This window comes from Salvelinus fontinalis, chromosome 4, assembly GCF_029448725.1.
Source record: "Salvelinus fontinalis isolate EN_2023a chromosome 4, ASM2944872v1, whole genome shotgun sequence".
Classification (NCBI taxonomy): domain Eukaryota; kingdom Metazoa; phylum Chordata; class Actinopteri; order Salmoniformes; family Salmonidae; genus Salvelinus; species Salvelinus fontinalis.
The window spans coordinates 39,379,370-39,385,651 of NC_074668.1; positions in this window are offsets into that span (position 1 = coordinate 39,379,370).

The following is a 6,282-nucleotide window of genomic DNA, read 5'->3' on the forward strand; positions in this document are numbered from 1 at the left end:
TGAATTCTGTGACATTCAATTTTGGCACAATACAGGCATGTTACTGGCAAGCTGAAAAATGTCAAAGGCTCACACAGCATAGGTAGAGGAAAACTAGATGATCCTGTTACCTTAGGGATGACAAAGGAAATCAAGGTTTAATGTAGCAGTGTCCAGAAACAGAAAGAAACTCCTACTATCTGGTATAGAATGTATAATATAGCAGGTGAAAGAAGTAGAATAACAACATTGTAGAGAGCAGGTAAGAAACAAGGCAGGAAACTCAGTCAACAAGGGTGTAGCCCAAAAGTAGTTATAGATGAAAATGAAACAACTATTCAGCATGTGAACCTACTCAACGTGAAACGATATTCAACCTGTGAAGACTTGTCAGCTCCATGATTGACTTGCCTATTCTTCAAACTCAATTTGAATCTTGAAAGGAATCAGTATGAGCATTTGGAAAAGTAAAAAGCTAAGTGAGACACCGACAGGTTAGATTTCTCATAGATATTCAGCTCTCTTGTTTCATCACAGTCAGGCATATACAGCACAATCAGAGGCAAACCTCCATAGCCTGCAATCAGCTCCAAATTCCTCCATTCCATGCACCAACTACCATCCAAATCATGGTAAGAATAATATCTACCCTGAGGGAAAGCGCAAGTGTGCATCCCAAATTGCACTCTATTCCCTTCATAGTGCACTATTTCTGACCAGGGCTCTGGTCACAAGTAGTGCACTATATGGCATTAGGGAATAGGATGCCACAAGACAGGATATCCTATTTCTACAACGAGCTCATTTATCTCAGTTGATAACTTGACTCCTTTCTCAAACCACTACCTCTCACTACAGGGGGAAATTAATTGTGAATATTCAAATAAATAAATGGGAACTGGGTTTGGTGGTCAGCCCCTGTATCAGTGAGGAGATGAATCCCTCTATAGTCAAATTTCTTATACAGTATATACATTGTTTTTAATTAAACATTGAATTCGCTATTAGCTCATAGAAACGCAGTGTCTGTCCTATATCTGAGAGATATAAGAAAGCTAAGGATTGTTTATTATTTGTTCATTTGCTTTTACCGGGGAATGACCTGTATACGTTTGACCTGGAAATGCCCTATTCACTTCCATACATTTTTCATCCCGGTACTGGATTACCTTCAGACAAGTCTTGTGAGGCTTGTGGGCGTAGTAGAGTAAAACAACGAACATGAATTGTGGTGGTCATATAGCCCAAACCGTTTGGACTCTGCAGACATTTTCGGGAGAAGACCGATTTTCAGGATGTCTCCTGGTCCGACAAACACTGTAGCTCTGCCACCTTCCACCCCAGATGTGGAAGGCCGACATGGCCAGAGACGGTGGATTGAGACGCAACCCATGCAAAAAAACATATCTCTAGCTTAAACATACGGATTTTGATGGGGATTTGTATATTATGCTAATTAGATTCCCACGAGGGCACGGACATCGACTCTTCGGTGCTGACCTGTATTCCAAATAGACCATATAGGCATCCAAAATGGAACTCCATTCACTATATGGTGCACTAGGGCCCTGGTCAAAAGTAGTGCACTATGGAATAGGGTGCCATTTTGGATGCAGGCCATGTCGATCTTCTGCCCACTCAGTAAAATATTGCAGCATCATTATTTTGAGTGAGCTGTGGTCTCCGATGCCAGCATTGCAATTCTCTTCGAGGCAAATTATATGTTCTTTAATGACACCTGTTGTGTTTTACAATGTCAAGTCATATTGGACGGCAATTAAGCATTCGATTTTCATAGATTACAGACAACAAAGACACACAACAAGCAGTGGTGTAATGGTGCCTGGAGAAGTGGGTATACTCAAATTTTGCCAAAACTTTACTGAATGGCCCGCCCGGCGAAGGAAAGGTGCCCTGTGTGAAAAAGTCTATGACAAACAGTAACATACACTCTGAATAACTTAAAATGATCAATCGCATATTGTTCTTTCAATCAGGCCAATCCAAGCTGCACTGTGCAAGTAGACTAACAGGAGGCCTACTATTGTAATAGATAAATGAGGCTGTCAACTGAGTCAGAGGTTTCAGATTTTTCCCAAAATGTTCAGGTTTTCCCTCTCAAAGTCACACTTTTGTAATATATATATTTTTAAGTATGTTATAACTCCACAACAATGCTTAAACCACACCAGGAGACCACTTTTGAGGTCTGGGAAAAATCTAAGATAGATTAGATTTTTTTGTGTTGTTACCCTTTAATTCAACTGAGCAGGCACCTACCACTGTTCAAATCAAATCAAATTTTATTGGTCACATACACATGTTTAGCAGATTATTAGCAGTTAATGCGAGTGTAGCGAAGTGCTTGTTCTTCTTGTTCCGACCGTGCAGTAATATCTAACAAGTAATCTAGCAATTTCACAACAACTACCTTATACACACAAGTGTAAAGGTGTCACGACTTCCGCCGAAGTCGGCTCCTCTCCTTGTTCGGGCGGCGTTCGGCGGTCGACGTCACCGGCTTTCTAGCCATCGCCGCTCCATTTTTCATGTATCCATTTGTTTTGTCTTGTTCCCTGCACACCTGGTTTTTATTCCCCAATCAATCTACATGTGTTTATTCCTCTGTTCCCCATCATGTCTTTGTGTAAGATTGTTTGTGTTACGTGTGTATTGTTGACACGCAAGACTGGCTTGTTTTTTCCGTGTTATTTTTCACTAAGATGTTTATTGTTAAACATAATTGTTTTGCACTTTTGCCTAAATAAAGTGTGTGCCTGTTCACAAATCTCTGCTCTCCTGCACCTGACTTCGCTACCAGTACGCACACGTTCTGACAAAAGGAATGAATAAGAATATGTACATATAAATATATGGATGAGCAATGGCCGAACGGCATAGGCAAGATGCAGCAGATGGTATAGAGTACAGTATATACATATGAGATGAGTAATGTAGGGTATGTAAACATTATATAAAGTGGCATTGTTTAAAGTGGCTAGTGATACATTTATTACATAAAATGTTTAATTATTAAAGTGGCTAGAGATTTGAGTCAGTATGTTGGCAGCAGCCACTCAATGTTAGTGATGGCTGTTTAGCAGTCTGATGGCCTTGAGATAGAAGCTGTTTTTCAGTCTCTCTGTCCCAGCTTTGATGCACCTGTACTGACCTCGCCTTCTGGATGATAGCAGGGTGAACAGGCAGTGGCTTGGGTGGTTGTTTTCCTTGATGATCTTTTTGGCCTTCCTGTGACATCGGGTGGTGTAGGTGTCCTGGGGGCAGGTAGTTTGCCCCCGGTGATGCGTTGTGCAGACCTCACTACCCTCTGGAGAGCCTTACGGTTGTGGGCGGAGCAGTTGCCGTACCAGGCGGTGATACAGCCCGACAGGATGCTCTTGATTGTACATCTGTAAAAGTTTGAGTGTTTTTGGTGACAAGCCACACTGTCTGTGTGGGTGGACCATTTCAGTTTGTCCGTGATGTGTACGCCGAGGAACTTAAAACTGTCCACCTTCTTCACTACTGTCCCGTCGATGTGGATAGGGGGGTGCTATATTATTCTGCCAGGTAGGCATAGGTTCCTTTGTTGCTCGTTAATGTTTAATAGAGGTTTTTGGCAAAGCCTTTCCATCAACCAGAAGACGGTTTGTTCTATCATTAGCATCACTATATTTTTCCTGTTCCTTAATCGTTTGAAACCTGGATATTTTATATTATGAGGCATGTCTTACCTTGCTTCAAAGTAACCTAGCCAAAATCCCAGCATAGAAATGTGGAGGAGATTATTTTTTAAATCATAGACTTACTCATATATACTCTCCTTGTTCTATTGGTTTCCAAATCAACTTTCGTTCATTGTTTAGCAGCCAATGGCATTATCCTAGTCATATTAGCAACCCATGATTGATAGTTGTTGCATCCTTAGATCTTCCCTCTTTCTAAATTTCGAAAGGATATTTCAATCTCTGTCCATGAAACCACTCGCATGTGCGGTGGGCATTTTAGAATGGTGCTTTCAGCAAATTGCATTTTGGAACATTAGCTCGTAGGCCTACCACCATGTGCACACTGATGCACTTAAAATGTGAAGAAATAATAGCTTATCAACATCTTAAGCGAAACATTCTGATCTGTTGCATCAGCCTTATTAATTGATACGTTGTATACCTCCACTACACTACTTCGATACACATCGTTGGGATTAAGAAGTGAGTATATGCCATGCCCACAAAAAAGTGAGTATATGGTGTTTACCTGCATATATCCACTGCTAGTGGTGTAGTGGTGCCTGGAGAAGAGGGTATACTCTAATTTTGGCAAAAATCTATAAAATCTCACACAGTTGCCCTTTAATTCAATTGTGCATGTAGCAAGAGACCACAGTAGTGTTACTGTACAATGTAGGCCTACAGTCATGGGCAGACTGGAACCCAAAATCCCTAATGTAATTCATAACACACCGGCCCATTTTTGTCACAGAGGCACCCACACCAGGCCATTTTCTTCCCCTTGAGGCCCTCATAATTTTCCAGATAATTATAATTTTGCTAAAGAAAACACTAAGTTAGACAAGTCCGCTAGGCAAAACAATTGACCAGCCCATCTGGCATTTGCCCGAAATGCCAGATGGCCAGTCTGCCCCCGTGTGTTGGTAGAGTACAGTATACATGTGATGGAAAAACAATTGCCTTTCCAATTGATACAAATCACGATGATATCATTCAGCCAGGTAGACCTACTTTGCGGTCAACATTAAATTGGGAGGGGTTTTTGGAAAAGCCTTTAACATTTTCATTCGAACAGCACATGATGACTGAATTGCACATTACAAAGATTCAACCAAGACTTCGGACCAAACTTTTTCAATGTCTGGCTTGCATACCCATTGTTGCCTTAGTTAGCAATTACTGGTAGATATCATAAGTTGAAACGTCTTTCTTACCTACCCTACTGGCTACCGATGAGTTGCTCCATGAGACAGCCAGTTGAGAGCTGGGCCCTCTTGCTGCCTGATATTAAAAACCTCTCTCAAACCCTCTCTATGACCCTGGGACACAGAGGCCCAAACTTTAGAGAGAAACTCTCCAACCCAGCAGAGCCTACCATCCCCCAGTTTCACACCTCTGGCCCTTGGAAACTCTGTCGCTAGGGGCAATACTTTCCTGACCTGTGTCATGTGACATGGTCAGCCAATCATTGGCCTAGCCAGGGGCAGGAGAACCTCCAACACAATCTCTGAACTCTTCAGTTGCATTTTGGAGCCCAGGTTGAGAATAGCCTATGTAAACCCCTGGCTTCACACAACTCATCAGTTGGACCTTTCTTCCACTAGTCTATTCTCCTTCCTGTTCACTGTGTGTTACTGGTTACTGGTTACTGGTCATTTCCATCTTCTTACCGGGACGCTGGGACAGTTGCACATATAATCTAAACTGGCACCTCTATTAGAGTCCACCACCAGTTGGTATAGCCCCCACTACACCACTACGTTGCACCTTATCACAAATCTAAAGTCCAGGGGAAAGTGGATTGAGATGCCTGGGCACTGTGCTTTTCAGTGGCTGTGGTGCTGAATCATGTCCGGGGCGCTGTCCATGGTGCTGAATGGTTGTGAGCTGGTATTAGGGCACAAGAGATTCCCATAGGCTAGTTAGATGTGTTCATTCTGCCTGCGGCTTCCAAAAGTGCGCAACTGCAGCCTGCAATTTGGGGCGTTTCTGCATGTGGACATTCCTGCAAATGCAGGAATCCCCCCCATCGAGCATCCCATTGGTTCCTGCATGAACGCTCCTCGGGGGTGAAGGACACTGTATACCGGTCGCCCACGCCTCCCGCTAGCACAGCAGACGGGAGGCTAGGGCAACACCGTATGCTAGCTATCTAGCTAGTTTGCTAGTTAGCGACACCATGTGCGAGCTTGCTAGTTAGCTAGCACATTATTTCATCCCCGCCTCCCGCCGGCTGTGTACCAGAGAATACTGTGCCCAACCGGTTGGGTGAAAGACACTGTGTACCGGTCGGCCCTGTCTCCCGCTAGCACAGCAGATGGGAGGTTAGAGCGACACTGTGTACTAGCTAGCTAAATAGTTAGCAACACCCTGTACTAGCTAGTGCATTAATGCCGCCTACCGTACTGAAGAGTCACCGCCTCCCGCCTGTCCTAACTTAAAAATTGACCAATAGAAGTATAAAGAGGGGTTCCTGCAGATGCAGGAATGCCCACATGCTGGAATTCCCCAAATTGCAGGCAGAAATTAGACATCATTGCTTCTACAGTTTAAGTTACAACAAAGATTAGTG